Raw genomic sequence first — 26,568 nt, 5'->3', positions numbered from 1 at the left:
TATTTTTTTGCTAACCGCGTAATTTTGTCCTAAATGACCTTAAGGAAAATATATAGATGTAGCGGAGTATCGGTTTGTCATTCGGCACAGCTCATCATGGCCTGATTGTCTCCACCGTAGTTCTACATAAGACTTCAGGTTAATCCTTTGCATTATCCAAGTTGCCAAAAGTAAATGGGGTAAACAAGACATCTAGTTCTACTTGTCAATCTACAGCATATTCTTATGTTCCTGAACTGTCAGTTTTGTAATAATCTGGCAGGTAGCACAGGGGTTAATCTCCATCTTTAGCTGGTGGCTGCCCAAAGCCCTACCCTTTAGGCAAGTGAGGCAGGACTTGGTAATTTTTTGTCCTACTGTAGACAGGGCAAAGGGGGGAGGCTCCTGCTGCAGCCACAGATAGGACAGTGAGGAGGAGGAAGTACAGGGCTGATTTACGAATACGCAGATTAGATTTCTTTATAAATGTCTCAATAATTGTAACTTGAGAGAAAATAGGATATGATAGGAGGAGATTAGGGAGGAATTATTGGGTTATATATTTCTAGTGTTAGTCACCAAGTGGAGAAATATACTGCAGGATGGGGCTGTATATAGTGGGGCTGAAAGGTGTGATGTACTTCAGAATAAGGCTGTATGTATAGGGGCTGAGAGGCGTGATATACTCCTGAAAAGGGCTCTATAGAGGGGGCTTAAAGTTGATATATATGACAGAATGGGGCTGAGAGGTGTGATATACTACAGAATGGGGCTGAGAAATGTTGAGCCGTGTTTGTTGCCTGCTGCTGAGATCAGTGATGTGAAACTGAAAATCCTGCTCTACTGATGCATATGATGGAAGATAATCCTCTGCCGTATGTACCAACAGAGGCGCACTTGCAGTTTGACATCACTGATCTGTCAGCAGCAGGCAACGAGCACAGCTCAGCTTTGCGCTACCTAGTAATCACTGGCTCTATTGTGATAGAGTGCAGAAGAGTTGAGCTCTGCTATAAACCAGCTAACAGGTATGTAAAATCACAAAGTCAGCTTTATTGATAAAGATGTCATAATATAAAATTATGCATGGTACAGTACAGGAGCCGAGGGTGCACGGAAGCATACAGTGAAGTTATGCTTAAGATAACTCGGAAAGGATTGTCAGGAGCGCAGAAGAGAAGAGGATTCAACCCTGAATTTTGCCCTATACAACCATTAGCTCCCTGACGTTCTTAGACAAGTTCTTTCACCCCGTGCGGCTATCCGGTTCCTAGCTAGTGAGTGTAGGCAGCAGGAAAGTAAGTCCTGCTCTATAACAAAGACAGTAAGGCCTCTTTCACACATCAGTTTTTTGCCTTCAGGCGCGATCCGGCTTTTTTTTTGTAAAACCGGATCCGGCAAAATGCAATGCTGGATCCAGTTTTTCCCCATTGACTTGCATTAGCGCCGGATCGTGCCGGATGGCATTGCGTTTCATCCGTTTTTTGCCGGATCCGGCAACTTGTCTCATTCCGGCGTCTGGAAAAAACGGCTACTGTAACGTTTTTTGTCTCCGGCGAAAAAGCCGGAAGCGCCGGATCCGGCGCTTCCAGCTTTTTGCTACAATGAAAGTCTATGGGCGCCGGAATGCGCCGGATCCAGAAAAAGACGGATCCAGCCACCGGATCCGGTTTTTTTAAGTCTGCGCATGCTCAGATCCAATTGGCCAGCCCCCAGGAACAGATATAACCTGCTAGACGGATCCAGCAAAAAAACGGATCCGTTTCTACAGTTCTCCAAAATTTATGCCGGATCCGTTTTTTCTAAAAATAGCCGGATCCTGCCTGACGGCAAAAAACTGATGTGTGAAAGTAGCCTAAGGGAGACAGACAGGGATAATAGAAACAACAACTCTCGGTGCACCCAGACCAAGGAATGGTCTATAATGGGAGATGACGGGTGACATAAACCAAACGGGAGGATAAGGAGAAGGCCAACACCAAACAAACTTCCAAACATCAATCTGTAGAGACGACTCCTAAATGGCTTCTCTATCCCAGGCTCACAGCTCCCAAACCAACTCCAAGGTATAGCAAGCTGTCACGGCAAGAGTCACACTAGCATATAGCATCCGATGTGATATGATAATGACACTCTGCTACTAATAAACTTGTTTTCTCCCAGTAACTGCACTTTCAGTTCAGCAGCCAGGAGACCTCCCTGATTCTATTAACCTACAGATTAACCCTATATCTCCTATATATGTTATCTAACGTGAGTTTTCCTTTAAGTAGCAGAAAAAATGTATGCACTTTTGATATCAATCTAGACAGTCATGTTTCTAGGTCATTATACTGCACAACGAATGCTGTAAAAAAAAAAAAAGAGAGAAACAATGGCTGAATTGCATTTTTCACCATTACATCCCACTTGCAATTTTTGTTCCTGTTTTCCAATACATTATATTGCTAAAAAAATGGTGTTATGCATAACTACAACTTGTCCTTAAAAAAACAACAAAAAAAGCAAGCAGTGATGAGTGAACGTGCTTGGATAAGGTGTTATCTGAGCATGCTCGGGTGCTAACCGAGTGTCATCGGCGTGCTCGAAAAGTATGTTAGAGTCCCCGCGGCTGTTCGACAGCTGCAACACTTACGGAGATTGCCTGTTTGTTAAGCAATCCCTGCATGTGTTGCGACTGTCGAAAAGCTAAAGCAGGAGCCTCATATGGCTATGTCTATGGAAAGATAAAGTAGTAGCTCTTGGAAGCAGGTGGGGAAAAAAGCACAAAAACAAAACATTCCCTAGTCACTAAGAGGGGCTTTCTAGGCTGCACAAATTTCTGCAGGCACCCTATGCCAAAACTTGATGCCGTGAGACCTGCACATTGTCAGGAGTCCCCTGTTACTAGCTGGATGGATGTGTATACCTGCGGGCCTGTGCCATTCTATTGAGAGTAGTAGATGAGAAGCTAGCCGGTACCGGAAATATGCGAATAGTGACCACTCAATGGAGCAACAGAGGGGATTTCTGACAGTGTGCAGGTTGCACACTGTCAAGATATTTTGGTTTAATATATATTTTTTCATAGTTTTAACTATAACATGGGAAAAAATAGGAATAAAGAAAAGGAGGAGCTTTAGGGAGGAAAATATTTTTTGGTATTTTCTGTATTTATGCGACTATAAAAGTAAAGCAAACAATAAAGTACCATAAATTACGACGTTTTAATGCAGGTTTAAACTAAATAATGGAGTTTTCCTTTAAGTAGTGAACCAAGACAGTGCAGAAGTGATTTTCTCGGGGTAATTCGAGGTCTGCCGGAGCCGCCTGTTGTTTTCCTATTAAGGACTTACGACTCATGAGGGAGGTTACATGTGGAAAGAAGTTCGGAAAGATTCTACGAGAGACTCAAACAATTATCTGTGCTGAAATTTTACCTGATGGGGCGGAATCTGTCAGAATCGCGTGTGGCGACATTTTAATTAATGTCTGTGGGTGACTTTTAATGTACTATAAATAGATACTAAAAGATAACAAATTTATTAACTCTCTAAAACCTTGTGTAATTCTGCGTTGCCAAAAATGTTCTCATATATAGATGCCGATTATATTACCGTTTGACCCCTTAAGGATTTTTTTTTGTACTTTAAGTTTTTTTTTCCTTTTCCCCTTCTCCTAGAGTCATAATTTTTCATTGTTCTGTCGACACAGCGGAACTGGGGCTTATTTTTCGCGGAATGAGGTGTGATTTACACTGATACCATTCATTTTACCATATACTGTAGTGAAAAAGAAGAGAAAAAATCCTAGTGCGGTAAAACAAAACCTCATAATTCTGTCATTGTTTTTTTTTTTTGTTTATACGGCGTTAAATATGCAGTAAATGATGATTCTCTAGGTCAGAATTGACATGGCAATCCCAGTCAGGGGCAGCACTTTTTATTAAAAGAATGGGCGAACCAAATTGGTGATTTTTCTTATATCATCCGTTGGCAAAAGCGCTTAGAAATAGTCCTAATAATTAACAGGCCTGACGTTCTAGCAAAAGTTGGACCTGAACTTCTGGGTTGTGGGGTTGCGGCATACAGTGTGATTCCACGGCCCCTATCCTTACATCTCACTCATTCATTAGCCAAAGACTTCCACAAAGTTTACTCAGGCCATGTTCACATCATGTCTTTATAGTCACGAGCGGGCATGCTCACTACTCGATCGCGCGTCGGGGTGCTCAGGTACACAGCGCCATATTCGAATCCCCGCCCAGCATGTTTCACAGCTGTTAGGCTGGTTTCACATTCGCGCTTTTTAAGCGCACGCACGGCCGGGGGTAGCTCCGCCCCCGAGCCGGCTCTCTGCCCGGCGTGCCCGCCCCTTCCTTGTAGCGCCGCCTCCTAGCGCACAGCGGCGCCTGCGATCGGCGCACCCTATCTTTAGCATAGGGTGCGCAGATCGTGCGCAGGCCGTGCGCTAGTTGCGCTTTGACCTGCGCTGCGCACTTTTGACGGTGCGCCGTGCGCGCCAAAATCAAACTTTTCGGATTTTGGCGCGCACGGCGCACCGTCAAAAGTGCGCAGCGCAGGTCAAAGCGCAACTAGCGCACGGCCTGCGCACGATCTGCGCACCCTATGCTAAAGATAGGGTGCGCCGATCGCAGGCGCCGCTGTGCGCTAGGAGGCGGCGCTACAAGGAAGGGGCGGGCACGCCGGGCAGAGAGCCGGCTCGGGGGCGGAGCTACCCCCGGCCGTGCGTGCGCTTAAAAAGCGCGAATGTGAAACCAGCCTTAGACAGCCAATAAACATGCGGGGATTTTATTAAATAAAAGTGCAGCAAAGGTGATAATGTACACTTTGAGGTTTAACTTTTCAAATTTTAGACGGTAAAAACTTTCAGATACTACATGTATGGCAGCCATTGCCAAAGGGTTAAAGCAGCCCTGTTACCAGATTTCACAATATAAACTGCATACCTTAGACTTGATGAGTTTACATTTCCAGTTAGAAACGGTGAATGCATACGTTGCGTGGATTCTGAAATATCCTGTCCAGACCGAAGCCAAAAGGTCAGTTGAGTTCTATGAATCCATTTAAAGGGTTGATCCAAAGTGCAAATTAACTTTCATCTGAAATGACCAGTGGGGTAAAGCAGGGTCGGTGTTGGGATCTATTCTCAACATATTTATTAACGATCTGGTAGAAGGTTTACACAGTAAAATATCGATATTTGCAGATGATACAAAACTATGTAAAGCAGTCAATACAAGAGAAGGTAGTATTCTGCTACAGATGGATCTGGATAAGTTGGAAACTTGGGCCGAAAAGGTGCAGATGTGGTTTAACGATGATAAATGTAAGGTTATACACACGGGAAGAAGGAATCAATATCACCATTACACACTGAACGGGAAACCATTGGGTAAATCTGAGACGGAGAAGGGGATCCTAGTTAATGATAAACTTACCTGGAGCAGCCAGTGCCAGGCAGAGGCTGCCAAGGCAAACAGGATCATGGGGTGCATTAAAAGAGGTCTGGATACACATGATGAGAGCATTATACTGCCTCTGTACAAATCCCTGGATAGACCGCACATGGAGTACTGTGTACAGTTTTGGGCATCGGTGCTCAGGTAGGATATAATGGAACTAGAGCAAGTACAAAGGAGGGCAACAAAATTAATAAAGGGGATGGGGGAACTACAATACCCAGAGAGATTAGCAAAATCAGGATTACTTAGTCTAGAAAATAGACGACTGAGGGGCAATGTAATAACCATGTATAAGTATATAAGGGGACAATACAAATATCTCTCCGAGGATCTGATTATACCAAGGAAGGTGACGGTCACAAGAGGGCACTCTCTGCGTCTGGAGGAGAAAAGGTTTTTCCACCAACATAGAAGAGGATTCTTTACTGTTAGGGCAGTGAGAATCTGGAATTCCTTGCCTGAGGAGGTGGTGATGGCGAACTCAGTCGAGGAGTTCAAGAGAGGCCTGGATGCCTTCCTGGGGTGTAACAATATTGTATCTTACAGTTATTAGATTCTTTAGAAGGACGTAGATCTGGGGATTTATACTGATGGAACTGGATGGACAAATGTCTTTTTTCGTCCTTGCTGACTATGTTACTATGAAATGGCTATATATCTACAACTATCTAACTGCCTTTTTACAACTTCCTCTTTGATGCTTCTTTTGAGAATTCCAGTGCATACTGGCATACTCGAAGGAAGATATAAACTTGGCACTCAATATGTGAAAAATAGTTCATTTTTTATTCTTGGTGCATCCAGACACACATATTTGAACGTTTTCGGTCTCAACATAGGACCTTCATCAGAATATTCTTGTTACTAGAAAAAAGATTTCTTGTGGTAATATCCAAATAGGAGAAACAGAGTATCCACAGGAGGACAAAAATTGCAGGCTGGATGTGATGTAAGAATGAAAGGGACGTCTTAAAGGCATCCGTGGACTGTGGAGTCCAAATGATGAGGAGAGCGGCTCTACACCATGGGGCTGTACTTGTGGGACCTCCTGGGGCAGGATGGTGTGGAGAGAGAACAGCGCTGAAGTAGTGGGTAATTTTCCTCCTTTAACGAATGGCGCTTGAATGTGCCCTGGTCCGTGGTGTGTAGTGGCCGCCTGGTGAGGAGGACGCCTCTAATAGCCCAGGACATTCGAGCACGATCAGCGATCGGGGGGGGCGGACGCCGCTATGTGTCACACGTAGCGAGATCGGTGACGCATCAGCGATCTCGCTATGTGAGACGGGGCCTTTACTGTAGCATTAGCATATACGCATTATAAAAATGAGGAGCGGGCTCCACCCATGTAGTGTAGAAAAACAGACCCTACAAGGCTATACAGCAAAGAAAGCAAGTTTTATTACGCCATCAGGTGAATTAGCACAAATAATCCAGGAGGGTCAATCAGCTCCCATTTTCTTTTTTGCATTTTGCCGCAGCGATAGTAAATAACGATTTGTAAATTTGTGATATTTAAGATGTAAAAGCCTTAGAGCTTTGTTTAACTTTAGCGTATTGTAAGGTAATTTTGCATAGCGTTCCTTCCTAACAGTAGTACCTGTGCTTAGTAGCTCAAGACAAAATCCGGAACACAAGCAGGGTGAGGGCTAGGGGTTAACAGTCTTAACAAACGTTGGCAAGACTAAGTGGCTGGAGGGGTTGTGTTCTTTTTATGGTTTAGTTGAACACTCCATGATTTAGAGCCAGCCTCAATGCCCGCACTTTCCACCATCAGCAATCATTCAGCCTTTTATCTGTGCTTCAAGGTGAGTGTCGGAATTAACTTTTTTTTTTTTTTTATGGGCTACTCAGCAGGTAGTGTCATTCTTCACTTGTCAGCGGTGGGGTGGAAGCGACGACTTACTAAGTCTCTCCACTAAAACTTTCTCTCTACCATTGATCTTGGCTATGTTTGAACTAAGGATATAGACTCCCTGTAGGGATTATAAACGCTTAGTCTCCACTGAAGTTAAGGGGCAGTTTCTATTAAAAAAATAAAATAATAATGATTACTGTATATTGTGCCCTACTGAGCACCGGGCTTGAGGAGTCCTTAAATAAAACCTGTCTTTCATGCGGGGTTTTCTCCGAGTCTATTCTCTGGCAGTTTGATGTAAAATGAATACGTTTCTGAAAACTCCAGGAACTGCCTGTGAGTAATGCTTCGTGTATGAAAAGATTTTCCATAGGCAAGAAAAGAACCGAGTATTATCCGTGACCAACTCATTCCCCATGCCGCCCACATGATCAGCGAGTGTGATCATCCAGTCTGTTACATGTGTTCTAGAAGGAAGGGGTCATCCAGTTTAATAATAATAATAATAATAATAATAATAATCTTTATTTATATAGCGCCAACATATTCCGCAGCGCTTTACAGTTGAACAGTTTCAAACACAACAGTCATAAGTAACAACGTTAACAATACAATAATTAAAGCGAAATAAGACGACCCTGCTCGTGGAGCTTACAATCTACAATGAGGTGGGGGGGATACAAAGCACAGGTTTGTATTTACAATTATGTATTTACAATGACGGTCCAGCCATCTTCAGGGGGTGGGGGTTAGATGGAGATAGTGAATGGGCTACACACACACAAACATGACTTTGATTACTGAATGTGATAGGCCGCTCTGAACAAATGTGTTTTGAGCGAGCGCCTAAAACTATGCAAATTGTGGATGGTCCTAATATTTTGGGGTAGAGCATTCCAGAGGATTGGCGCAGCACGGGAGAAGTCTTGGAGTCGGGAGTGGGAGGTACGGATTAGGGCAGAGGTTAGTCGAAAGTCATTTGCAGAGCGCAGCGGTCGGTTAGGCCGATAGACAGAAATGAGGGAGGAGATGTAAGGGGGTGCCGCACTGTGGAGAGCTTTGTGGGTGAGAACAAGTACTTTGAATTGTACCCTGTAATGAATTGGCAGCCAGTGTAACGACTGGCGAAGAGCGGACGCGTCTGAGAAACGATTAGCCAGATGGACAACCCTGGCTGCTGCATTAAGGATAGACTGGAGAGGGGAGAGTCGAGTGAGAGGGAGGCCAATTAATAGAGCATTACAGTAGTCTAGGCGGGAGTGGATCAGGGCAACAGTGAGAGTTTTTGTTGTTTCCATGGTGAGAAAAGGGCGGATTCTAGAGATGTTCTTTAGGTGTAAGCGGCATGAGCGGGCAAGAGATTGTATATGGGAGGTGAAGGAGAGATCTGAGTCGAACATAACACCCAGACAGCGCACCTGCTGTCGGGGTGTTATTATGGTGCCACCCACAGAGAGGGAAATGTCAGATTTAGGGAGGTTAGTAGATGGTGGGAGCAGAAGAAGTTCAGTTTTGGAGAGGTTGAGTTTCAGATAGAGAGCAGACATGATGTTGGAGACTGCAGACAGACAGTCAGTGGCGTTCTGTAGTACAGCGGAGGTAAGGTCAGGGGATGATGTGTACAGTTGTGTGTCATCAGCATAAAGATGGTACTGAAAGCCAAATCTGCTGATGGTCTGTCCAATTGGGGCTGTATAGAGAGAGAAGAGAAGGGGGCCAAGGACTGAGCCCTGAGGTACCCCAACAGTGAGAGGAAGAGGAGATGAAGTGGAGCCAGAAAACAGAACACTGAAGGAGCGGTCGGAAAGATAGGAGGAGAACCAGGAAAGAGCAGTGTCCTTAATGCCTAGTGACTGGAGCCTAGAGTTTAGAAGACTCATTTTTGTACACCATGTTAGGGAATTCTGGATGATCATACGGGTGTCCTTAGTTCAGGATCTTCTTGGTCTGTGTGGAGAACAGGTGCAAAGGGCATCCCTGGCTTTAGAGGACTTTCCCTGTCCGGCATGTATCAAAGTATTGATTTTTATAGGCATTGTAGCGTAATGCTTATAGTATCCTGCGGTGGTGGTGCATTGTACATGTCGGCATAATAATAATCATTCTCTCATTGAACACATGAACATTTTCCCAAATTTTGACAAGACTGAGTTTCATAGAACATTTATTTTAGCCCATACCATGAAAGCATCGTATATACTTGAGTATAAGCTGACCCGAATATAAGCCAAGATCCCTAATTTTGCCACAAAAAACTGGGAAAACTGATTGACTCGAGTATAAGCCGAGGGTGGTGCTGCACAAGAGTTAATGATGGTCCAAAAAGATGCTCCATAGATAAATACCCCCCCCATAAAATGCTGCACAAGGGTTAATGGTGGCCCAAGAAGATGCTCCATAGATAAAATACCCCCCATAAAATGCTGCACAAGGCTTAATGGTGGCCCAAGAAGATGCTCCATAGATAAAATACCCCCCATAAAATGCTGCACAAGGGTTAATGGTGGCCCAAGAAGATGCTCCATAGATAAAATACCCCCCATAAAATGCTGCACAAGGGTTAATGGTGGCCCAAGAAGATGCTCCATGGATAAATACAGCCCATATATTGCTGCATAAGGGTTAATGGTGACCCAAGAAGATGTTCCATAGAAAAATACGGCCCATATATTGCTGCAAAAAAAAAATGACATACTCACCTCTCGTTGCTGGGGGCCAGGTGCCGGTGTCCTGAGCAGGCGGGGACACCAGCGCGCTATGTGGGCCAGCTGCCGGTATTGCCGCTGACTGAGGCACCCAGCACTGGCAATACTCACCTGTCCCCGTTCCATCGCTGCGCGCCGCTCTGTCTCCTGGGTCTCTGCAGTGACGTTCAGCAGAGGGCGTGCACTAACTACGTCATCTCTCCCTCTGACCTGAACGTCACAGTCAGAGGACGCGGAGGACAGAGTGCCGCGTGGCGGTGGAAAGGGGACAGGTGAATATTGCACTGCTCCCCGTCATACTCGCCCCTTCCTGGCGCACGCAGCCCCTGCTTCTTCCATGGTCTCGGCACGGAAGCTCTTCCAGGTTTCAGCGGTCACATGATACCACTCATTAAACGCAGGAAGAGCTGGGGTGCCGAGACCATGGAAGAAGCAGGGGGGCTGCAGAGACCGCGCCAGGAGGGGGTGAGTATATGACTCGAGTATAAGCTGAGATGGGCACTTTCAGCCTTAAAAAATGGGCTGGAAATCTCAGCTTATACTTGAATATATAGAGTAAATTTAATAATAGAACTTTCATTACAGACTTTTCACTTTTACTAAAATTAGGGAAGTGGAGACCCCTAAACTGATCTGTTGTCACCCTGTGTCTGTCCTACCATCCCTATATAGGTTCCAACCTAGCACTATCAGACTGCTATAGCTCCAAGCTTCAACAGATAATTGCAAATAGTAAATAACACCCGCACTTCCAACAGAAAGTAGGGAGTTATAAACACCCAGTTCCAGATGTGCTCATTAGCATCGGGAGAGGTGGCCACTAGTGTGCAAAGCAAACAACCAAGACCTTCTGCAGACAGATGCAGTGCAATGGTCTGGAGCCTCTGACACTTCTGTGACAGTAGCTCCCCTTCTGCGAGTGCCCTCCAGACACTCAAGACCAGGTTTCTCAGGATAGGAGGTGTGGAATGAATGAACTAGCCTGGGGGCGTTCACCTCTGATGCAGAAACCCACATCCTTTCCTCTGGACCATAATCCCTCCAATGCACCAAGTATTGAAGGGAACGATGACAGAGGCGAGAATCCACAAACCTCGAAACTTGAAACTCAAGGTTTCCATCAACCTTAATTGGGGGAGGCAATAGGGGTGAGGGCTTAAGGGGTTCCACATATCTCTTGAGCAAAGACCTGTTAAAAACTTTGTAGATCTTAAGAGCCTGAGGTAGCTCAAGATGAAACTCTGCTGGACCTTTGACGGCGGTTATCTTATAGGGACCAATGAATCTAGGTCCCAACTTCCAAGAAAATTCCTAGTAGACAACCATACAAAGTCATTGACATCCAGGTCTGGACCTGGCACACGTTTACTGACAGTCATTTATACCTGTCTCCCCTGACAAGAGTTATGAAATTCTCTAATTACTTTGCGGCGCAATTTAGACGGCACAAATAATCTCCTCGAAGGGCAGGAGGCAGGGGCGTCCCCCTGAGCCTCCAGCACCTTACCCTCCTGGTCAGTGTACAAGGACGTCATGTCTACCCTCTTCTGTAGAATTGGGCAGGATCCTCCAAGTCAGACAAAAATGCCGGTAGATACAGCAGAAGGGGAAATGTTTAGGCAGTTACCATGAGCGTAATCTCCCCACTCAATCTCTCTGGAATGCCAATCCACAGTTGGGTTATGCTTCACAAACCAGGGCAAACCCAGAACCATTGGAGCGTGGAGACCCTTCAGGACATAACAAGGGATTTCATAATGCGAAGACCCCACTTTCAGTCTTATGTTATGAACAATTTGTGTCAGTGTTCTCTGTGCAAGTGATCGTGCAAATAGGAATAGGTTTAGCCAAATTAGATCAGACAAAACCATGAGTTCTAGCAAACTCCGCATCCACCATACTGACTCCAGCTCCACTGTCTACAAACACAGAAATCTTTTCAGACCTGGTCTCAAGCACCACCTCTGCTGTCAGGACAAAACGAGAATTGCAGTTTGAAAACGAACATCCCCCTTGATTATCAAGCTCAAGGCTCCCAAGGGTTAATCGAGTCCCTTTTTGCTTTGGGATTGCAGGACATGCCTCAATTAAATGTCCCTTCTTCCCACAAAAAAAACCATACACCCTTTTTATTGCAAATGTCGGGGGAAACGTGCTACTTGAATGCACCTCCCAACTTCATGGGTTCCTCTAACTATGTAAGTATAGGTTCACCCCCCGGAACTTTCCTTCAACACTGGGATCTTGTCCTGGAAAGAAGGTTCAGAAGCAGGTGGTCTTACCCATCTGTACCTCGGGCGTCTATTCACCCGAATAGCCAAGGACATGGCAGCCTCCAGTGACACAGGAGTTTCATACACTGCTAATGCCTTCTTTAACCTTTTAGTGAGGTCTTGAAGGAATTGGCTTTTGAGAGAAGGGTCATTCCATTTGGTATCAGTTGACCACCTGCGGAATTCACAGCTATAAGTCTCTAATGGGCGATTGCCTTGCTGAATGCGACACAGCCTGGATTCAGCCAAGGAAACGCAATCAGCATCATCATAGATAAGGGCTAGGGCCCTGAAAAATTCTTCCACAGACTTCAGACACATAGAATCCTGTGGAAGAGAAAACGCCCATGACTGAGGTTCCCCTTGCAACAGTGAAATAACAATTCCTACTTGTTGATCCTCATCTACAGAGGAGTAAGGATGCAGTTTAAAGTACAATTTGCATGCCTCTATAAACACAAAAAACTTGTCCCTACCCCCAGCAAATCTGTCTGGGAAGGCAATTTTGGGTTCAAGCTGGACCTTCCTACCTGCAACGTCCCCCACAATAGGAGCCTGTAGCTGCTGAACCTCAGTATGAAGGTCAGTCACCTCCAGTGACAACCTCTGCAGCTGCTCTGCCAGCACAGGAACGGGATCCATGAGCCCAGCAAAAGAAAAGGAAAACCCACAGAGAAAAAACACTAAAACAAAAAAAGTATTTTTTTTTGTGTGTTTAGGCCGGTGTTAATGTCACGCACAGTGTAGGACAGACTAAGTGCAAGACAAAGGGGTAAGGGTAGGGGAACCAAGCACTAAGGAAGGGGGAAGTGGAGACCCCCTAGACTGATCTAACGTCACCCTGTCTGTCCTACCGTGCCTATATAGTTTCCGCACCTATCGCTGAGCAGGATACCTAATCCCTGTGTGACCCTGGCGATAACACCTGCATCGGGAAGGACAGGATTGGTGCCAGTCAATCCCACTAACACTAAAGACAGTAAGGATAAATGAAACTAAGGGGACACTTAGCTTGAGTAGACTCAGAGAGGAACACAGACGCCCTGCAAGATGATGCTAGCAGACTGCTGCAGCTCCCAGCTTCAACAGAGAAGTGGAAATAACACCTGCACCTTCCAACAGGAAGTAGGGAGCTATAAACACCCAGGTTCAGGTGTGGTCATTAGCACCGGGGGAAGTGGACACTAGTCTGCAAAGCAAACAACCGGGACCTTCTGCAGCCTCTGACACATCCATGACATCACCTTTCTTGCGCATGTGTCGGTTAGCTATGTCCCGGAACACAGCGAAATACTTCCGGGACATAGTTAACCGGCGCATACGCAGTGATGCTTTTAGGCTTTGCCTGCAGTTGGGCAAAGCATACTGCGCGCGCGAGGCAAGATTGCATTGCGCACGCGCGAACTATGGCGGACACCTACTCCAATTCCAGAAAATATTGCGGACGGCAGCCAAGGATGGGGAGGAGGAATGGATAGGAAACGCCGCCCATTGGACTCGACTGAAGTCATTTAAATATAATAAATGGATAAAAGCACACTGTAGTGATTACAATAGGTTACTAATAGGAAATCATTCCAGAAAAAAGTACCTCCTATTTCTTAATTGAGATCTCCAGCTGTAGATACGGACCGGCTTGAATATTCATTACTGCGTAGTGTAATGTTAACGTATTAGGCAATGTGCACACGCTGCGGTTTTTGCTGCGGATCCGCTGCGGTTTTGGCCGCTGTGGATCTGCAGCAGTTCTACAGACAGTGTACAGTAGCATGTAAATCTGTGACTTACAATCTGCTGTGCACATGCTGTGGATTTTTAACTGCGGAAAAGCTGCGGTTTTGAATCCGTAGAAAATAATGACATGTCAATTCTGCAGATTCTGCTGCGGTTTTCCATCTCCTCCATTGTAGAGGTGATAAACCGCAGGTCATTTTACCTGCAGTTTTACCTGCGGTTCCGCAGATACAAATCCGCAGACCAATCCGCAGCGTGTGCACATAGCCTTATGGTAAGGATTAAATATCTAATCTATCCCAGCAGTTTGTACAATCATGGAGCTGCTACTGCATATAAATAACTTTGACACTAAAATGAGTCTATTAGACTGAGTGCTATGTCAATACTAGATGCTTATTGGTAATCTACGCCCCAGTGGACTTCTAATGCAGACTGCGTAGTAATTTAAAGGGTTGTACTAAGTTTGGAAGTTATCCATGATATAGGGACTAGCATCCTGATTCCTTGGACCCCCACCGATCCTGTGATACGGGACTTTGAAGAACCTCATCTGAATGGTGTGGAGGATAAGCATGTGCACCTCCTCGCCATACATTTTTAAAGGAGTGCCAATGACCACCCAAGCACTGTGCTCAGCTATCTCCGGTGGTCCCATTGAGAATGAATGGAGTGGAGATGCTCATCCTACCATGGGGACATACATATCCCCCAACGTCACCTAATGTCTCTTTTATGATATTTATTTCATACAATAACATACCGTACTTTATTGCTTGATATTGGATTTTACATTGTTCCTTTTTTGGTTTATATACAGTTGTGGCCAAAAGTATTGCCACCCCTGCAATTCTGTCAGATAATACTCAATTTCTTCCTGAAAATGATTGCAAACACAAATTCTTTGGTATTATTATCTTCATTTAATTTGTCTTAAATGAAAAAACACAAAAGAGAATGAAGCAAAAAGCAAAACATTGATCATTTCACACAAAACTCCAAAAATGGGCCAGACAAAAGTATTGGCACCCTCAGCCTAATACTTGGTTGCACAACCTTTAGCCAAAATAACTGCGATCAACCGCTTCCGGTAACCATCAATGAGTTTCTTACAATGCTCTGCTGGAATTTTAGACCATTCTTCTTTGGCAAACTGCTCCAGGTCCCTGATATTTGAAGGGTGCCTTCTCCAAACTGCCATTTTTAGATCTCTCCACAGGTGTTCTATGGGATTCAGGTCTGGACTCATTGCTGGCCACCTTCTGAGGGACCTCCTCCCAAACCTGGACTAAAGCATCCGCCAACTCCTGGACAGTCTGTGGTGCAACGTGTCATTGGTGGATGGAGCGAGACATGATGTCCCAGATGTGCTCAATCGCATTCAGGTCTGGGGAATGGGTGGGCCAATCCATAGCTTCAATGCCTTCATCTTGCAGGAACTGCTGACACACTCCAGCCACATGAGGTCTGGCATTGTCCTACATTAAGAGGAACCCAGGGCCAACCGCACCAGCATATGATCTCACAAGGGGTCTGAGGATCTATTCTCGGTACCTAATGGCAGTCGGGCTACCTCTGGTGAATACATGGAGGGGCTGTGCGGCCCTCCAAAGAAATGCCACCCCACACTATTACTGACCCACTGCCAAACCGGTCATGCTGAAGGATGATGCAGGCAACAGATTGCTCTCCATGGCGTCTCCAGGCTCTGTCACGTCTGTCACGTGCTCAGTGTCAATCTGCTTTCATCTGTGAAGAGCACAGGGCGCCAGTGGCGAATTTGCCAATCCTGGTGTTTCTGTGGCAAATACCAAGCGTCCTGCACAGTGTTGGTCTGTGAGCACAACCCCCATTTGTGGACGTCGGGCACTCAGACCATCCTCATGGAGTCGGTTTCTAACCGTTTGTGCAGACACATGCACATTTCTGGCCTGCTGGAGGTCATTTTGCAGGCCTCTGGCAGTGTTCCTCCTTGCACAAAGGTGGAGGTAGCGGTCTTGCTGTAGGGTTTTGCCCTCCTACGGCCCCCTCCATGTCTCCTGGTGTACTGGCCTGTCTCCTGGTAGCGCCTCCAGCCTGTGGACACTTCGCTGACAGACACAGCAAACCTTCTTGCCACAGCTCGCATTGATGTGCCATCCTGGATGAGCTGCCCTACCTAAGCCACTTGTGTGGGTTGTAGAGCACGTCTCATGCTACCATGAGTGTGAAAGCACAACCAACATTCTTAAGTGACCAAAACATCAGCCAGAAAGCATTGGTACTGAGATGTGGTCCCCACCTGCAGAGCCACTCCTTTATTGAGTGTGTCTTGATAATTGCCAATAATTTCCATCTGTTGTCTATTCGATTAGCACAACAGCATGTGAAATTGATTGTCAATCAGTGTTGCTTTCTAAATGGGCAGCTTGATTTCATAGAAGTTTGATTTACTTGGAGTTATATTCTGTTGTTTAAATGCTCCCTTTATTTTTTGAGCAATGTGTATAAACTGACCCTAATCTTATCTCACCCACAATCATCCTTATGGGGAGAGACTGGATGCACCCATACACATAAGACTGTTGGGCAACTCGGCCAATATCTGTTGGGTGAGCTGAAATCGGGCTATTGTGGATGAGGCCTTAAGACATCTTCCCTTGTTGACAGTTCCATGATAGTCGTCTTTTCATCACTGATGGTGTAGCAGTATTACCTTAATAGAATAAATATTAGCTGCTTATATACTGGTGAACATATGTTGGACTTGTGTTTATGCACCGCAACCAATGAGAAGAAGCGGAATGGGAGGGTGGGAAGAAGAAGTATCATAAACCAATGATGGGACTGAGGTGTGTCAGACGACCACAGACTCCTGTAGACATTGTAGCTAAGATATAGTCACAGATCATGGCGTTCTGAGCTCCTCCCTGGCCATCACTTTAAAGTCTTTTAGTGCCTTAGCAGAGTGCTATCCTGGAGAGGTCAGACTACAATAATCCTATAAATATAGCTTTACTTTCTTAGATGAAAAAAATCCTTTAAATTTTATTTGTATATTTGTAATGTTGTGAGATAATTACGTTAGTCACAATAACCATGCAGCGCAGAGGTCCACCACTTGATTACTCCATCACTTCTCAGCCGATGGACCTCTACTGCTGTATAAAATACTGATTTCCTATGTTATATTTTTTTTTTATTAGAAAAATCTTGTTTTCTTCGGGAAGATGATTACTTCTATCGAATAAATCTGCGTCTGTTACAGACATATAAAACATTAATGAGACATTTTAAAGTTCCTGTTTTCAGATTTTCCGTCCCACTTTCAAAGAGCTCTGCGAGCCATTAAAAGACGTATCAACACTTTTTATTGCCCTTTGCGGTGACCATAAATTACCATTTTTGTCTCTAATTAATGGTTTTATGTATAATTAATAGACCGCTCACGGAAGGTCCTAGCACCATAATTTATCAGAGTTTTTGATTAGAAGAGAAATGTTTTGTGTTGGTATCTTCACATTCGTCTGTTAACTCTTTAAGGGGACATGTTTGGTCAATGCCCCCCCCTCCCGCCTTTTCCTAAAAAAGCAAAAAAAAAAGACAGTAATGCTATTTCATGTTCATATTGGGTTTTTAACTCTACATTTAGCTTGTATGATATACGCACTGAAGATGTCTTTTAAGGGCTGGTCCGATACCTATAATTCCATTTATAAATAGCTTTCCTTAAACCTTATCTACTTTTGTAATTTGCTCTTCTATAAAATGCAGTGAATGTTGTGTATACAGACTTTTAAAGGAGTTTGGTACAGTGCCACACATAAAAGGTTAGTACACAAAATGAGAAAAATGGCACTAAGGAAAAATGTGTAACTTGGCCAACAACTGGCTCAGTGATAGGAAACAGTGGTTATTAATGGAACACAGTCGGATTGGATCATAGTTTACAGTGGGGTTACTATAGGGGTCTGTATTGGGCCCTCATCTTTTTAATATATTAATGACCTTGTAAGGGGGCATACAGAGAAGAATTTCAATATTTGCATTTGATCCTAAACTCTGCATGCAGGATAATCAACCTCAAGGAGGATAATTTGATATTACAAAAGGATTTATATAAGCTGGAGGCTTGGTCTGCAAAATAGCAATTAAAATTTAATGTAGATATGCAGTCGATACGGAAAGTATTCAGACCCCTTTTACATTTTTCACTCTTTGTTTCATTGCAGCCATTTGGTAAATTCAAAAAAGTTCATTTTTTCTCATTAATGTACATTCTGCACCTCATCTTGACTGAAAAAAAAACAGAAATGTAGAAATTTTTGCAAATTTATTAAAAAATAAAAACTTAAATATCACATGGTTATAAGTATTCAGACCCTTTGCTTAGTAGGGTTGTGTTGGGGTTAGGGTTGTGTTGGGGTTAAGGTTGTGTTGGGGTTAGGGTTGTGTTGAGTTTAGGGTTGTGTTGGGGTCAGGGTTGTGTTGGGGTCAGGGTTGTGTTGGGGTCAGGGTTGTGTTGGGGTCAGGGTTGTGTTGGGGTCAGGGTTGTGTTGGGGTCAGGGTTGTGTTGGGGTCAGGGTTGTGTTGGGGTCAGGGTTGCGTTGGGGTCAGGGTTGCGTTGGGGTCAGGGTTGCGTTGGGGTCAGGGTTGCGTTGGGGTCAGGGTTGCGTTGGGGTCAGGGTTGCGTTGGGGTCAGGGTTGCGTTGGGGTCAGGGTTGCGTTTGGGTTAGGGTTTTGTTGGGGTTAGGATTGTGTTGGGGTTAGGATTGTGTTGGGGTTCGGGTGGTGTTGGTGTTTGGGTTAGGATTGTGGTCAGGGGTAGGGCTGTGTTTGGGTTGGCGTTAGAATTGGGGTGGTTCCACTGTTTAGGTACATCAGGGGTCTCCAAACAGGACATGGCGCCCGACTTTGATTCCAGCCAATTTTGCATTCAATAAGTCAAATGGTGCTCCTTCCCTTTTGAGCCCTGCCATGCACTCAAACAGTGGCTTTCCCCCCACATATGGGGTATCGGCGCACTCATGAGAAATTACACAACAAATTTTGTGGTCCATTTTCTCCTAATACCCTTGTGAAAATAAAAAGTTTGGTTCCAAAGTAAATTTTTTGTGAAAAAAAGTGAAATTTTCACTTTTTCTTCCACATTGCTTTAGTTGTCGTGAAGCACCCGACGAGTTAATAAACTTCTTGAATGTGGTTTTGAGCACCTTGAGGGGTGCAGTTTTTAGAATGGTGTTACTTTGTGGTATTTTCTGTCATATTGAAACCCCAAACTCACTTCAAATGTGAGGTGGTCTCTTAAAAAAAATGGTTTTGTAAATTTTGTTGGAAAAATGAGAAATCGCTGGTCAACTTTTACCCCTTATAACATCCTAACAAAATAAAATGTTTCCAAAATTGTGCTGCAGTAAAGTAGACTTGTGGGAAATGTTTATTAACTGTTTTGTGCGATATGACTCTGATTTTAGGGCACAAAAATTAAAAGTTTGAAAATTTTTTGTTTTTTTCATAAACGCAAGACTTAATGTAGAAATTTTACCACTAACATGAAGTACAATATGTCACAAAAAACAGTCTTAGAATCACCAGGATCTGTTGAAGCGTTCCAGAGCTATAACCTCATAAAGTGACAGTGGTCAGAATTGTAAAAATTTGCTTGGTCATTAACCCCTTACTGCCAGCTGGCAGAGTAGTATGTCAGCTGGCAGTATCCCCTGCTTTGATGAGGGCTCCGGTGGTGAGCCCGCATCAAAGCCGGGTTATGTCAGCTGTTTTGAACAGCTGACATGTGCCCTCAAGAGGCGTGAGTGGAATCGCGATCCACTCGTGCCTATTAACTAGTTAAATGCCACCCGCTGATAAACATTGACAGCGGCATTTAAATGGCGCTTCCGGCCGCCGGCCCAGTAATACGCTCACCGCTGACCCCCGTCACGTGATCGGGGGTCATCAGTGCATCGGCATAACAACCAGAGGTCTCCTTGAGACCTCTATGGTTGTTGATGCCGGATTGCTGTGAGCGCCAGCCTGTGGTCGGCGCTCATAGAAATGCTGTCATTCTACTACAGAAAGGTGATCTGAGTATTGCCTGTATGTAGCAGAGGCGATCGAGCTACGGCATGGAGGCTATTGAAACATGCGAAAAGGTAAAAAAAAAGTTTTAAAAATTAAAAAAACAAAAGTTTAAATCACCCCCCCCCCCCTTCACTCCATTCAAAATAAAACAAAAAAAAAAATCACACTTAGGCTATGTGCCCACGCTAGCGTTTTTAAACTCTCAGGAAACGGATCCCCTTTCCCAGAAACCGCGCGCCTTTTTTTTCGCGCGTTTCTTGCGCAGTTTTTGCCAAAAAGCCGCGCGTTTTTGACACGTTTCTTGACACTCGTTTTCTGGGAACATTGGGGATGGCTAAAAACGCTGAGCAATGCGGGAATTAATGAGCATGTTGCGTTTTTAGCCGCTAAGCGAATCCTGAGTGGTTAAAAACGCATGCATTGGCACAAAAAGCCAAAAACGCATGCTAATTAATTTGATGCATCTTTTAAGCGTTTCTGCAGCGTCTGATCCGGCACAAACGCTGCGGAAACGCTTAAAAAAACACAACGTGGGCACACAGCCTTACACATATTAGGTATCGCTGCGTTCAGAATCGCCTGATCTGTCAATAAAATAAAAGAATTCACCCGATCGCTAAAGGACATAGCGAGAAAAAAAATTGAAACGCCAGAATTACTTTGTTTGGTCGCCGTGCATTAAAATGCAATAACTGGCGATCAAAAGAACGTATCTGCACAAAAGTGGTATCATTAAAAACGTCAGCCCCGTGTTCAAAAAATAAGCCCTCACCCGACCCCAGATCACGAAATATGGAGACGCTACAGGTATTGGAAAATGACTCAATTTTTTTTTATTTTTTTTTTATTAGCAAACTTTGGAATTTTTTTTCACCACTTAGATAAAAAATAACCTAGACATGTTTGGTGTCTATGAACTTGTAATGACCTGGAGAATCATAATGGCAGGGCAGTTTTGGCATTTCATGAACCTAGCAAAAAAAGCCAAACAGAAAACAAGTGTGAGATTGCGCTTTTTTTTTTGCAATTTTACCGCACTTGGAATTTTTTTCCCGTTTTTTGTTACACGACGTGCTAAAACCAATGATGTCTTTCAAAAGTGCAACTCGTCCTGCAAAAAATAAGCCCTCACATGGCCATATTGACGGAAAACTAAAAAAAGTTACGGCTCTGGAAAGAAGGGGAGCGAAAAACGCTCCGGTCATTAAGGGGTTACGTACAAAATTGACTGTCACTAAGGGGTTAAGGGAATGGGTGGACTGCAATACCAAAGCAGGTTATTAAACTTTGGATTATTCAGTTTAGAAAAACAAAGACTCGGGGCGATCTTATTACAGTATAAGACATTTCAGAGATCTCTATAATGATCTTCGTATACTTAGGCCAGCTACAGAACACGGAGGCGTCCTCTACATCTCAACATCTACAGTAGAGGAAAGACGGCTTCTAGTTACATATCAAGAGATTCTAACTAGAAAATGTAAAACATGATATTTTATTGATTATCGATATATTAAAAAAGCCACAGTGCAGTAATCGGGCACTCATTGGCTCCTCCGCCCCTCTGAGACCTTGGGCTGCGTTCACGTTGCGCTTTGGATTGCCATTTCCACCTATACTAAAGGTTACACAGCTATTGTGATGGCTGTTTAATGACGATACCCCTTGAGCCTTTACATAATGTAGGCATTAAACGGATATCATCGTAACGACTTGATAAGTCAGATTTCAGAATTTTTTTTTAGCAGATCTGAAACAAAAATGGGTTAAAAAAAATCAATACAAAATAGCTTAAAAGACTCCAGTATGTAATTAGACGCTTCTGCATTGATTAAACATCATAATCTACAGGGTGGGCCATTTATATGGACACACCTAAATAAAATGGGAATGGTTGCTGATATCAACTTCCTGTTTGTGTCACATTAGTATATGGGGTGGGGGAAAACTTTTCAAGATGAGTGGTGACCATGGCGGCCATTTTGAAGTCGGCCATTTTGGATTGCAGCTTTATAAATGGCCCCCCCAGGTGTATCCATATAAATGGCCCACCGTGTATTATAGCAATTAGTCATTAGGTCTGTAGAGATTCTAACTAGAAAATTTAAAACATTGTATTTTATTGATTACTGTGGGGTGGAGGAGCTAATGAGTGCCCGATAACTCTCCAGTGAAGCATTGCCTTTTTACCAAAAGTTTGTATATGCCGAGCATCCACTTCATATTAAATGCTAATAACTAGTGATGAGCCAGCGTGCTTGGACAAGGCGTTATCCCAGCGTGCCAATATGTATGTGATGTGCTCGAAAAATATGTTAACAAACGGGAAATCCCTGCATGTGTTGCTGCTGTCGAACAACCGCGAGACATGCAGCCGCGGGGACTCGAACATCGTATTCGAGCACGCCGAAGACACTGGGTTAGCACACTAGCATGCTCAGATAACACCTTATCACTAGTAGTAACATGAGGATTTATCCATGTTGTGGCCCACAAATACCTTTTCATTCCAATTACCAACTGGGCATATCGTAGTTGCAGTCTAATATTTTGGATCTCTTTACGCCAACTTGGACACTTTGTAGCCCTCATTAGTGCTAGAATCTGGAAATCATGGCTTCCACTGGCTGAGAATGTGCTCAAGGGGCAGAGTGGTTAAGTGCAAACAAGCTACTTTGCCTTGAACAAGGTGTTTAGATACAAGGCTACAACATCAAAATAATATTTGTCCCATACAAAGGGAAGCCAAGGTAAAGCTGCTTTTGGTGCATATACCAGTCTAAGAAGTGTCCCGATTCAGTCTCTGAACTTTCCTTTCACTCATCCTCTTCATCAGCTCTTTGCCAACACTACGAATGCAGGAGCTTCCTTGCCAACACTTCCCAGCGTGCATTGCTCCTGCATTATCCAATGGCTTGCCTACCCTAAACTGAAAGCTCGCCTCTCTGTTATGCCTGTCTGACAGACAGGAGAGCAGGAGCAGAGAGCCTCGCTCCCACTCTCTGTTACCAGCACTTTGGAGTGATTTGGGGAAGCAAGGCACTAATTTGTACATTTATTGATCTGTAGATTCTCTATCACATAAGAGTTAGTTGTCTGAAAGTATAAAGAGCATTAAAAGCGATCGTTTAGTAGCGAGGATGGACTTGTATCCCATCTCTCTGTGTTATGTGTTGTGTTGGTGTCACTTCTGCTCTTTTCAGAAAGTCTCTTTATTTTTTTTTCCCAACATAATTTAACCTTGAGGTAACTTCATTTCAAGGTCACTGACCTCAATCCTTCTGCGTATCATGTCCCCATCTGCTCACAGACGTGCCACCTTTACCTCACCCTCCATTGTCCCTTGCTGGTATCGCACATCCTTTGCTAGCAGTCTTATGGATTCCCCTCACAATGCGCGGCGTAATTGTCATTATTATTTCCCAATAGTTGATCCTGCTTAATTCTTTATTGCCAGTTGTTGTTTTTTTTTTACTGAACTGAATCACGTCTCCGTACCCCTGAGATCTGCCTCCGCCTACAAGAGGGATTTATAGTATGTTCTGCCTGTGTCAATGAATTCAATTTCTAGTAATAATTAGCTGTCAGATTTAACAGTAATCAGTCAGGAAAATTAGGTTTCATCTTTTTTTTTTATTTTTGTAATAGTTTTTTTTTATTGAAAAACTAATTTTTATTTTTATTAAATGGTATTATATTTGAGATAGACACACAGATAAATCGGTATGAAGTAGATAGACATTTTTGAGGTCAAATGAATGAAAGGCTCCACTATGATCTAGCTCATGCTGTGGATAGGATTGAGGTCCAGGCTTATGTTCTTCCATGTTATGGACCTTGTGCAGTGGGCACAGTCATGGGGAGCAGAAAAGGGCCTTCCCCAGATTGTTCCAACAAAGGAAGCCACAATTGTCCACAATGTCTTGTGCTACAGCATTAAGAATTCCCTTCACTGAAACTACGGGTCCGAGGCCTACCCCTGATAACAAGCTCATAACATTACTCCTCCTCCACCAAACTGTACAGCGGGCCCAATGCAGTCAGGGGGTAACGTCTTGCAGTCACTAAACCAAGACGTCCGTCAGATGCCAGATAGAAGTTTAATCCATCACTGTACAGAACACGTTTCTTCCAGGTTCCAGTGGTGACGGCTTTACACCACTCCATCCGATGCTCAGCATTGTGCTTGATGATGTAAGGCTGCATGCAGCTGCTCGGCCATGAAGCTCCTGGTGGGGGGCGCAGTGTTAGTGACCATACCTCCCAACTTTTGAAGAAGGGAAAGCGGGACAAAGGCTGTGGCAAATTTTAGGCCACGCCCCAACCACACCCATTTCACAACTAGTCACACCCATGTCCACAGCCAACCGCCCCCATTTAGCACTGCTGATCACACTGACTGGTACTGAGGGCATAGTGGCTGGCATTATGGGCACAGTGGCTGGTACTGTGGGCACACTGACGGGTACTGAGGAAAAGAATGAACGAAAACAGAGAGAGAAAAGAAAACGAGAGAAAGAAAGAAAAGAGAGAATGAAAGAGGGCAAAGAAAGAACAGAGAGAACGAAAGAGGGGACAAAGAAAGAACAGAGAAAGAAGGGAAAGAAAGAAAAAAGAAAGAACAGAGAAAGAGAGGGGAAAGAAAGAAAGAACAGAGATGGAGGGAAAGAAAGAAAGAGGGGAAAGAAAGAACAGAGAGACAGAGAAAGAAAGATCAGAGAGAGAGAGAAAGAAAGAGAGGGGAAAGAAAGAACAGAGAGAGAAAGAAAGAAGTAAATAAAGAGAAAGAACAGAGAGAAAGAAAGAGGGGAATGAAAAAGAAAGAACAGAGAGAGATTGAAAGAAAAACAAAGATCAGAGAGAGAAAGAACAGAGAAAGAAACCGAGAGAGAAAGAAATAAAGAAAGATTCTATAAAGATACTATAGCAGCCCGGCTCCCATTGTAATGCCCACCTGAGCTTCCCGATGCAGGACATATCATGATCCGCTCACATGGCCGGCATCCCCGATTCCAAGGCGATCCCGCTGTCGGAGGAGGACATGGTGATGGATCTGAAGCATTCCCTGAAGTGCCTCCATGGTTCTGTCACAATCTCCTCATGAAATTACCTCATTGCCGGTCAGCTTCCAGCACACAACTTCCGGTGGAATGTCATTGCGAGTTTTAGAGTGCACCGCCGTAATACTCCTCTGTCTGCGGGAAAAGCCCACTTTGTATGCTTCGCTCATACACACTTGGCTCCGCTCTGTACATCCCGTACAAACATGGCTCCACTCCACATACCCCATACACACGTGGCTCCGCTCCATACACCAAGTACACGCATGACTCCACTCCGTACACTTCATACACACGTGGCTCCGTACACCTCGTACACACGCGGCTGCGCTCCGTACACCTCGTACACACACGGCTGCGCTCCGTACACCTCGTACACACGCGGCTGCGCTCCGTACACCTCGTACACACGCGGCTGCGCTCCGTACACCACGTACACACGCGGCTGCGCTCCGTACACCTCGTACACACGCGGCTGCGCTCCGTACACCTCGTACACACGCGGCTGCGCTCCGTGCACCTCGTACACACGCGGCTGCGCTCCGTACACCTCGTACACACGCGGCTGCGCTCCGTACACCTCGTACACACACGGCTCCGCTCCTTACACCTCGTACACACATGGCTCTGCTCCGTACACCTCATACTCACACGGCTCCTCTCCGTACACCTCGTACACACACGGCTCCGCTCCGTACACCTCATACACATGTGGCTCTGCTCCGTACACCTCGTACACACATAGCTCTGCTCCGTACACCTCGTATACACATAGCTCCGCTCCGTACACCTCATACACATGTGGCTGTGCTCCGCACACCTCATACACACGTGGCTCTGCTCCGTACACCTCGCACACATACGGCTCTGCTACATCCACACTGTAAACCCCTCTTGACCCCACACACAAACTTTACCTCATCCAGCACCATGACAACCAGCACAGCAGAGTGCAGACACGGAGGCCCCTAATCATGTGACTCCTGACTCCTCCCCTTCCTGTGACCTCATCACAGGTCCTGTCCACACAGCCACAGAACAACCGAGGACATCATTGCAGGCTGCGTTGGCTCTCTGGGACTGCGAGGATGGGGTTGGTGCATGGGGGCTCAGTGCAATGCTGGAAAAATAGGGTCCCGGGCGGTACGGGTCAAAAACGGGACTGTCCCGCGGGAATCGGGACAGTTGGGAGCTATGTTAGTGACTTTTCTACCCTCTGCTCCTCCGCACTCGGTGAACCCCGCTCATTAACTTTGCGGGGTCTCCACTTTGTCGCTGAGCTCCTGGGGTTCCTTCCACTTCTCAGTAATATCACTCACAGGTGATGGGGGAAGATTTAGGAGGAAGAAATGTCATGAATGGACTTGTTACATCGGTGGCTACTAAAGGACCATGCTGGTATCAGTCAGTGGTTTACCAGGAGTCGTTCTGACACATT

General features: G+C 44.8%; 1 protein-coding gene across 2 annotated transcripts in view; it reads left to right on the top strand.

Annotated features, from left to right (window-relative positions):
* Positions 1 to 26,568, top strand: part of NBAS (NBAS subunit of NRZ tethering complex) — an 816,956-nt gene that overhangs the window by 713,757 nt on the left and 76,631 nt on the right. The window lies entirely within an intron of this gene.

This window comes from Dendrobates tinctorius, unplaced genomic scaffold (genome assembly GCF_039654945.1).
Source record: "Dendrobates tinctorius isolate UK_male_01 unplaced genomic scaffold, ASM3965494v1 ptg000021l, whole genome shotgun sequence".
NCBI lineage: Eukaryota > Metazoa > Chordata > Amphibia > Anura > Dendrobatidae > Dendrobates > Dendrobates tinctorius.
Note: the sequence above shows the minus strand (reverse complement) of the source record. Positions and strands in the feature narration are given on the sequence as shown.